We start from the raw sequence: 10,465 nt of genomic DNA on the forward strand, positions 1-10,465 counted from the left end.
ATCTGTGGCCTTTTCTACTTGAAAATGAAGTCTGATTCCCACAATCAAACCCTCCCGGCCCTCTCTTCGCCTCCCTTCTCTTTCCCTTCCATTCTTTCTTCCCTGGATTTGAGATTCACATATTGAAGTATCTACTTGGTTTTTATCCTCAGAAAAACCCAAACTAAGCCTTTTCAGAACCCAAATTCTTTATTTCCTTCCCTTGACTCCTTTCTGTTCCTGAAGAGTCCCAACGTAACTGTCACTCAGTGATCAGATCTGAGTGCAGATTTTTGCTCCTTAACTCCAGCACGCTGAATGTGATGGGCCACCAAGTGCTAATCATGTTGATCAGTGGCCAGCCCTGGATCCCAGCCCTTCTCTCTCGTAAGTCTTTCACAAGTCCTTCCTGGGATGACTGGAGAGTTCTTCACATGACTTTCTCTGATTTTGGCTTTACTCTGGAAACAGTCACCACTGAAATCTTTCATAAGATGTAAATAAGTACCTTACCTATTTAATACTCTTCAGGGGCTCCAGACAGTAGTGCTATCATTCAAGATAAACAGAAAAACCCTTAGCTTTATTCACAAGATCTTGAAGCTTTATGTCAACTAGTTATCCAGTCTCCACCTCCACTAGTCTCTGAGCAACGTCCTTTCTCCAAGCATCTAAAATGCCCTGTGCTTAGTGTGTACGGTGTGTGTTTAAGCAGTAATCTTGGCACTCAGGAGTCTGATGTAGGAGGATCACTATGAGTTTGAGGTAAGCCTGGGCTTTATAGTGAGTTCCAGAATGAGAGCCTATCTCCAAAGCAAAACAAAATGAAATGAAATGTAACAAAACAAATGAAACAGAACAGAACTGGACAGAACAAAACAAAGAACCAAACCAAACCAAACCAAATCTTTTGATGCTTAATGGCTCTCACTGAACTTCTTAGTATTTACATCCTTGACCATGATGCTTCTTTGGATTGGAGTTCATTTGCTCATTCATCCATTAGGTAATTGATAAATTACTGACCCAGGCACCTTTCCAGTGAATGGGGATACAACAATGAATGAAGAGAGGGCCTGTGCTCATGAAGCTTGTATTCTAGCAGCCGAAGATAGTTCTGAATGCTAATGCAGTAGGTCAGCAATGAATTTTAGTTGTCAAAGTCATGAAGACAATGAACTAGTGTGACGAGATTGTGGGTAGCAAAGGGAACATGTGAATCTGTAGGCACTTCTTTCCACAGGGTTCTCTAGATGATTCTCCTGAGCAGGAATATTTTAACAGAAAATTTTGCTGGCAAGAAACAAGCATGATGTCTAGAGGGACAAGCTGTTATGAAGTCTATGTGTTTACAATGCACTCAACAGTCTGCAAGGGGATTTAAAAATATTTTTATTTTATTGATTTTATTTGTATGGCTGTATTGTCTGCATGTATATAAGTAAGTGCACCTGTGTCATGCAATGCCCTCAGAGGTCAGAAGAGGGTATTGGATCCCCTGGGACTGGCCTTACAGACAGGTGTTTGCTGCCACGTGGGTGCTAGGAATCGAACCCGAATTCTCCGGAAGCACAGCCAGTGCTTTTAACCTCTGAGTTGTCCCTCCAACCCTGAGGGGCATTTAAAAGACACAAATGGCTGCTGTTCAGAGAATGAGGGAGAGAGTTGTGGGAGTAAGAGAGGAAGAGGAAGGTCAGTCAAAGAATGTTAGACCTGGTAGATATGGCAAAGTGCTTAGATTTTATTTAGGGAGGGAAGGGGTATGCAAGACCAGGTTTATATTTTCTGAAGATTTTACTAAAATAGCAAGTATTGTCAGGATGTGAAGAAACGGAAAGAATCACATATTGCTGATGGGACTATAGCTTGATGCGGTTGCTGTGGGAAAAAGTTTGGTAATTCCTCACAGAATAAAAGTGCCCTCATAGTGTCACTATATGATTGGCTTTGAAAATATGATGCTCAGTTAGAGAAGTGGCATTCATGCAATCCTAACACTTGGGAGACTGTGGCAGGAAGATCATGAGTGCAAGGTAAGCATGGGCTGTTTAGCTGAGGGTACTACTGAAAGTCTAAGCTTTGCTGTGGCCTGTCCACCAGCAGTCATGCAGACAGCCTACTCCTGTCTTCAACAACAACAATATCAGCAGCAGCAAAAACAGCAGTTGTTGCCACCACCACCAGACATAAAAGGTCACATACCTTATGAATGCATTTATATGAATATCCAGAAAATTCAAATCAATAGAAAGAGAAAACATATTATTAGTAACCAGGGGCTGGAGGGTGTGAGAAATGGACAGTGATTGCCCAATGGATGTAGGCTTTTTCTTCTGGTGCAGTAAAAATGTTCTGGAACTAGGTGGTGGTGACGGCTGTACAACTCCGAATGAACTTCATGTCACTGAGTTGAACACTATAAAATGTAATAGTTGTGAATTTTATGTTTGTTTAGTCAGAGCAGGCTGCCGTAACAAAATAACACAACCCAGGCAGCTTAAACAACAAAATATATTATTTACCACCTCTGGAAGCTAAGAAGTCACAAGTTAAGGTGGGTACCACGAGCACTGATCTGCTGATGGTGTGCTCCTTTGATTGTAGATGGTTGCCTTCTTGGCGTGTGCTCACATGGTCTGTCCTCAGTGCGTGTATACAGGGACAGAAATGGAGGAAGGGTATGAAGAAGGGAGAGAGAAAATACAGACAAGCTCCCTTTTATTTCTTATTTATTCATTTATTTTTGTTTTATGTATATGAGTGTTTTGCCTGCGTGTATATAGATGCACCCATGTTGTGCAATGCCTGCAGAAGCCAGAAGAAGGCATTGGATCTACTGGAACTGGAGTTTTGGACAGTTGTTAGTTGCTATGTGAGTCCTGGGTCCTCTGCAAGAGGAGCTAGTACTTGTAACTGCTGAGCTGTCTCTCCAGTCCTGTGTTTCTTCTTAAGGGTTTTAGTCCTATGGAATCAGAGCCCTAAACTTGTGATCTTACCTAACTTTAATTACCTCCATTTTTATTCCGAATACAGTTACATCGAGGGTTAGAACTTCAATATACAAATTTTAGAAGCAAACAAATCCATCCATAATATTATGTATAGTTTAATAATAATAATGACAACAAATAATTGTTTAGCTGTGGAGAACATGACTGCAGTGAAAGTAAGAATATTAGTTAAGAGACTAGTAAGGAAATACAAGAGACGATGATGGTTGAACGAAGTGGTATTAGAGAGGAATAGCTCCTTAGGCTTTACGCCTCTTATTTTTGCATAGAGATGTCTTTTTAATATAACATTCTTGTTTCCTGACTTAACCTCACTCACCTTTCCTATTGCCTGGTTGGTGGGTAAAAGGTCACTGATCCACATCTCTCATGTGGTGCAGTATTCTCTTAGTATGCTCTAAAGGTTGGGGATTCTGTGCCTTTTCCTCACTCTGTTCTCAGGCCTGATGAGCTAGCCACTCTATTCTGCAGACCCAAACTTTCCACCTGAAACACCGTCAGTGCCCAGGTTGGTGTGGCCTTGGTGGACAGAGATATTAGTAAGCCCAGCTGACTACAAATGAAATCTGTTTTGTCCATCAGCGTTGTCATGATGGTGCTGCTTTGATTTCCATCTGCCTGGCTTCCTTTTTCTTTGCTCTATAGAATCTTCCAGTCTTGGTTCTAAGTTTGACTTTTCCTGGGAAGCATTCTCTGACTGTCTCTACTCTCCAATGTGGCTCTGTGCCTTTCTTTCCCCAAGCTTGGGTTATACCAAACAGTTCTGCATTGCTTCCTACATGCCCTCTCTGTAGAGCTAAAGCCAGGCATTTCCCAAGCACAATGTATTTCACGCTTGCAGTGCAGTTTCCAACGACATCATGCATTTTAAATTTAGTTGTGTTTTTAAAAAATATTTTATTTATTATTTTTATTTTATGTGTGTGAGTGTATTGTCTGCATGTAGATAAGTGCACCCGTGTCATGCAATGCATGTGGAGAACAGAAGAGGCCATCTGATCCCCTGAAACTGGAGTTACGGACAGTTGTTAGCTGCCATGTGGGTGCTGGGATTTGAACCAGGGTCTTCTGCAAGAACAACCAGTATTCTTAACTGCTGAGCCATCTCTCTAGCCCCTAATTTTCAATTTTTAAAACAGGGTCTTACTATGTAGGCTGGCATGTTTCAAACTCGCAGTGATCTTCCTGCCTCTAACTCTTGGGTGCTGGGACTATAAACATGTGTCACCATGCCCAGCTGACAGTGACCTTTTTAAGGGTAAGGTCACTATTAGTCTCTTTCTATTTTCCATAGTTAATACAATTCCTGTCACATAGAAGGCACCCAATAAATGTTAAACATACAATTCTACAGGAAACTTACCGTTCTTGTCATACTTTTCTTTGTTTATTGCAAATTTCATACATGCATATAATATAGTTGAGTCAAATCCACACCCATGCTCTCCCCTCCAATGCTTCTAGCTCCTTCATCACTTTTCCTTCCCAACTTCATGTGCTTTTTCTCTCTCTCTTTTTAAATCTGCTGAGTCCACTTATTGCTGGCTGTACGTGCGTGGATATTGGGCCATTTACTGGAGCATGGGTACCTTTCAGGGGTCACATCCCTGAAGAAAATGTAAAGAGTCCTTCCACTAGCAGCCATCAGTTGCCTACAGCTCCTCAGCTGGAAAGATATTTCATGAGTCCATCCCTGTCTATGCTGGGATCTAGACTGGCTTGATCTTGTGTAGGCCTTCTGCATGTAGCCACAACTGTTATGAGTTCATGTGTGCAATGGCTCTGTCATGCCCAGCAAATTTCATTTTACCACAGATGTTAAGACCATCATCAAGGCTCCAGATTCTCTTAATTGTTAGGTGTGAGCATGGTAGAGATTGGAGTCATACATGACATGTTCAATTCACAGATGTCCAACCAGGCAACTGGAGTTCTTTCAAATTTTTGATAAACTCGCGATTGTGATATTTTGTAGTCTTCTTTGAAGGTTTTCTGACTTCCCAAAGTCATGGACTGATAATTTCTTGGGGTCTATTACCTGAAATTCAATAGATTATGTTAAGTTGATATGTGTTTTCAGCTCTTGGGATAAAAGGTAGCAGTAGGTTCTATTCTCTGAAAACAGGGGAAAGTAGATATGTTTTATTTTTAAGAAGGTGCAGAAATGATCTTCTGTTACAAGATCATTACCTCTGAGTATTATTTTTAAACTGATATCACTGGATTTTGCTGTCTGTGTCTACATTTTCAACTAGTTTTACTATATCTAAGCACCTGCATGCTTTATTTAGCTATCTGGGCTCATGGCTATGGTCTAAGACTTGTAAGTTGGAGTCAGCTTGTTAATGGACATTTTATTTGCATTTCTTTAATTTCTATTTTCTGACTGGGGAACTTTTTTTTTGCAGATTACAAATTTCCAGAATATCAAACTATAGAATGATTTTAAGGCTATTTTGAAATGTGTCAGACAGCTTTAAAAAATATGCTGGTTGACTATGAATTTCTTTAAGATAGTGGACTGCTTAGAAAAATAAGCAGAATAGTTTGAATGTTATGTTAGTCTACAAGGAAAGATTAAATGATAAATTACATTTCCCTGGCAGCATGAAATTCAAAAGGAGTCAAACTTAAAAAGAGGAAATTTACATTTCCTGCCTTTCCTTGCCAGGGAAAAGCAACTGTAATGACTGCCTGCCATTCATGTGACATTTGGTGATACGCTCTTCTGTCTAGGAGAATGCTGCATTGTCTCTCTTGTGGATTAAACTTAACTCTTTAACTTGCTGTGCATAATTATACAAGACTTAATTGGAATCAAGACATCTTGAGTTAACTAGTTTTTGAAGGTGAATGACATGGATTGACTTGGGTTGGTAGCAAGCTTGGCAGATATTCCTAGAACTGTAGTCGTTTGCAACTTCATTTTACAAAGCAGTTTAAAATAGAAGACACAGAATCACCCTGTATGGGGGCTTTAATGTTGCTTTGTCATACAGCTGTGATGGGAAAGCCAGGGCAGTGGTAAATAGGACACTCAGGTTTCTTGGTATAATGTCTTCTTGATTCTTTTTCTCTGGGGCCTTCAAATTAGAAACTGAAAATTGCCTAAGCTAGTCCCGAGATCCTTTTATCATGAAATTCAACTTGGAACTTCTTTGATTGTTCTTATTTTTTCTTTAATCATCTTCCATTAAGTCTTGATAGGTTCTTTGGGGATTAACACACATAGTTTACTTAAAGAAGGTTATGGTGTATTGTATGAAAGGAGACTTCTCCTTTGCACTCTCTTTGACAAGGATGGAAGAGGCCATTGGCTTTGACAACACATATGATTAAGGCACTGTTACCGTCTTAAAGAAGATTATGGTTATCTTCGGGGAACACACACACACACACACACACACACACACACACACACACACATAACCAGTAGGTCAAACTTGAGATTGTTGTCTATGATTTTAACAACTCAAGTTTTGAGTTTCTAAGTTACTCCACCACCAGCTGGCATGAATACAGACAAGGCCATTTCTAGCTGTCTTCTATGCATGCTCTCTATTTGAAGCAAATACTCTCAATGAAAGAAAATCATATTTATAATAGGCATACCCTGTAATAGAAGATTGTCTGGACATATATGGAGGACTTGTGAGAGCAACAGGTACTCAGTGGAAATTTCAATGAAGGGTATTTACATGAGTAACTCCTGGATACACTAATCCTAAGGGAAGAAAGAATAGAGATTGGATAAACATTCGAGTGTTGTAGCAAGTCCATGGGCTGATTTAAAAGGGGGAAATGCTATTATAAGTATAGCAGGAAGGAATCATTTCAGAGCAGCAATGATTTCTGAATACTAAAGCAATAAATGAAAATAAAAGAGTAAAAAAAAGTGGCTTCATGAAAATACTTATTGAACTTAGGCACACTTTCTGCCAGTTAAAATAGTGCCCAAAGCTAGTGGCTTCAAAAGACAACTTCTTTAGCTAACAGAATCCTAAAAGTGACATAAGCAACTTTTGGGCATTATTGACCTTTGAACATCAGTAGCTAGACATTAGCAGTGATATCATGTTGTCTAGGGGAGCTTAGTCCATTTTCTCAATCTCCTAGGAACTGTTTGGAGAATCAGCAGCCTTAATGGGTATTAGTAGGAGTGGTAACAGTGGTTCCTACTTTGTGATGGTTAATTTTGTGTCTCCATTAGACTGGGCTACAGGGTGCCCTGAGATTAAACATGGTCTCTGGGGAGGTCTGTGAAGGGAGATTAATATTTGAATAAGTAGACACATCAGGTAGATGACTTTTCCAGTATCAATGAGTATCATTGAATCCATTCAGGGGCTGAATAGAACAAAAAAGTTAGAGGCAGATTGAACGTACTGTCTGCTTAAATTGAGACATTGTTCTTCTCCTGCCCATGCCTTGTTCTCAGGTCTTCTGATCTGGTCTGAAGTCTATATTATTGGCTTTTTAGTGATCAATTCTTTGAGCTGTGCTACTGACTTTCTAGGACTAAACCTTGCAGATAGAGGATCATTGGACTTCTTAAAAATGATGCAAGCCAATATCTTACAGTAAATATTTATCATCTATATTATATCAATCATCCATTGCTATACTCATATATGTTCACAGATTCATATATATATATATATATAGAAGATATATATATATATGTATGTATTGGTTTTGTTTTTCTAGAGAATCCAGAGCAACCCAGACTTCTTCCAGTATAAACTGCCACTGTTGGTATAAATCTTGCAGAAGCACACATGAGATTCACTGGGGGAAGTTAAGAATTAGAGAAGAGGGGCTGAAGAGATGGCTCAGTGGTTAAGGGCACTGGCTGAACATTCTTGCAGAGGACCCAGGTTCAGTTCTAAATATCCATGTGGTGGCTACTAACCACCTACAACTTCAGTTTTAGGAGAGCTGACACCTTTTCATGGCCTCTGTAGGCACTACACAACATGGGTGCACTTGCATACATGCAGAAAAAACACTTATAAAATAAAAATTAAAAAATTTAAATAAAAAATAGAAAAAAAGAATTAGAGAAGAATTCAAGGAGAGTTGGAATTCCTACAAAACTGAGGTGCAGAACCAGCATCGCAGTTTTTTGCTTTTAATTGTGGCCTTTTTATACCAAACTTAAAGTAACCTGAGAATGATATACAGCCAATGTGGATCAGACATTCAGCTTAAATGCAATGTTTAGAGGGTATAGGCATTTAGAGGGCATCAGTGAATCACTGAGAACGACGGTGGTACATGCTTAGAATCCCAGCACTTGGGAAGCTGAATGAGGATGATCATAAGTTTGAGTCCACTCTTGGACACAAAGCATGTAACATGTCTCAAAAGAAAAAAAAATGAAGAATTGTAACACATTCTTTTCCCTTTTATTTTCTTTCAACTTCCCTTCTCTATACTGTTCACAATGATTATGATTTCTTTAGTTTCAAGATTTCCAACTTATTTTATATCCAGTCTTTTATAAAGTAAATATTTCATTAACATTCTTTGCACAAATGTAAGAGGATAATAAACAAAGATAAGTTTTATTGATGCCCTACAGGCCAGAGCCAATTGGATAGATCCTTTGAAAATATGTTATGGCTATTACTGTGGAAAATTGAGCCTCATTACTTTCCATTCCATCATTTACTCCCAGTGGCTTAGTTCTATGTTGATCATTAGCATCAAACGTCACCTCTGAGTTTGGCAAACAGCTGTCCAGTTTGGTTTAGGGCTAAGGCCTATTCTGGCAAAGATGGAGTTACTTGTTCCAGAAGAGCTGGTTTGGATTGAAACTGTAGAAGTCTGCTAGAGTGGCAGAGATCAGAAGGAAAGCTGGCAGCATGTGTATCTTGTGAGCTACATCCTCTGGGGCTACAGTGAAATCTATAGATTCTGGGCCCTGTGTGCTAAAATAGAGCTTTTAATATTGTGGGTCACGACCCCATATGGGGTTGTGTAACCTAATGTGGCAATAAAAATTGGCAATAGTAAAAAGTTTCTGAATTTGCAGTGACTCCAAATTAATTAAATAATGAAGCTGAGGTGTTCCTGGCAGTGCTCACCACTCTTGTATCCTGTGACTTCACTGCAGCCTTGGTTCCAAACACCCAACATGCATTTTACACTGTGCACAATGTCACACCATACAGCACCGATAAATGATGCTTGGAAACACCTAGGCTCAGATTTGTGACTACTGCAACCTCTGAATTTAGTGTTTTTTTTTTTTTTTAAAACCACACATGTAAAGTTTTCTGCTCTTATGGAAACATAATGTTTTAATTATGGAAACAAAGACTTTAACATTTTTCTACTATCATTTCTCTGCATGTAAGCATTAAATCAGTATATTCTTGGATTGTATTGTGTTAGAATGCTTGATTTTAAAAACTGCTGTTTGAGTTGCTGCCTTTAGTTTCAAAGGAAGTCATTAAATCATTAAATTAATTTTTGTTTGCAACCAGCACAGAATTCCCACCAATTTTTGAAATGACACAAAACATACTTTTGCCATTTGATATTTCATATTTATATGAAGTGATGTTCTTAGTATTGATGATTATAAATCAAAACACTGATTAAATGTTAAAGATGTTTTACATTCTGCAGTATCAAATATTCAACCAATATTTAATTTTTAAAAATATTTTATTATTTTTTAATTTATGTGTACAAGTGTATTGCCTGCATGTGTGTAAGTGCACCTGTGTTGTACAATGCCCACAGAGGTCAGAAGAAGGTGTCGGATCCTCTGAAATTGGAGTTATGATTGGTTGTTAGCCACCATGTGAGTGTTGGGAATCAAATCTGGGTCTTCTTCAAGAGCAGCCATCTCTCCAGCCCCATTTAATTTTTCATGTAAAAATAAGAAGCACATAATCTCATTAGTATACAAATTTGGTAAAAGTATATGTATATAAAATAATTGCTTAAAATAATTTTTATGATTATTATCATTAAGTGATTTGTATACTTATTTAATATGGCTAATTACTCATTAGGGTAAATTAGGTAAAACAATGTGTAAAAATGTTTTCAGAAGAGAAGGGGTCCTGAGTGGGAAATGTTAAGGAAGCTCTGTGCAAGAAGATCAAGTCAGTCAAACTCTAGCATGGACTTGTGAAGGGCCCTAAGGCCCCACCCTTATCTGAGAAATTAGCAGTTGATGGCCACTGGGGGAGGGAGACAGTCACTCTCCTTTGGGGATATGGGGTCTAGTAGGTTTCTCATGCCCTAGTAATGGTCACACAGCCATGTACATACGGGCAGCACTAATTGGACTTGGGGTTATTAATAATGAAAACAAAAATAAAAAGAAGACATGCAATTGGGAGGGAGATGGGGAGGAGGGTACCAGGGGGAGTTGGAAAGAGATAGTGGTGGACGGGTGGAATCAGTATACATTGTATAAATGTAAGAAACTTTCAAAGAATTAAAAATATGATTTA

General features: G+C 38.8%; 1 non-coding gene across 1 annotated transcript; it reads left to right on the top strand.

Annotated features, from left to right (window-relative positions):
- The first annotated feature begins 6,244 nt into the window (after window positions 1–6,244).
- On the top strand, window positions 6,245–6,366 carry LOC115067756. The gene has a single exon (XR_003847121.1). It is a non-coding gene; the product is annotated as a U6atac minor spliceosomal RNA (small nuclear RNA).
- The last annotated feature ends 4,099 nt before the right edge of the window (window positions 6,367–10,465 follow it).

The sequence above is a fragment of the Nannospalax galili genome, unplaced genomic scaffold (assembly GCF_000622305.1).
Source record: "Nannospalax galili isolate Female #2095 unplaced genomic scaffold, S.galili_v1.0 scaffold46, whole genome shotgun sequence".
NCBI lineage: Eukaryota > Metazoa > Chordata > Mammalia > Rodentia > Spalacidae > Nannospalax > Nannospalax galili.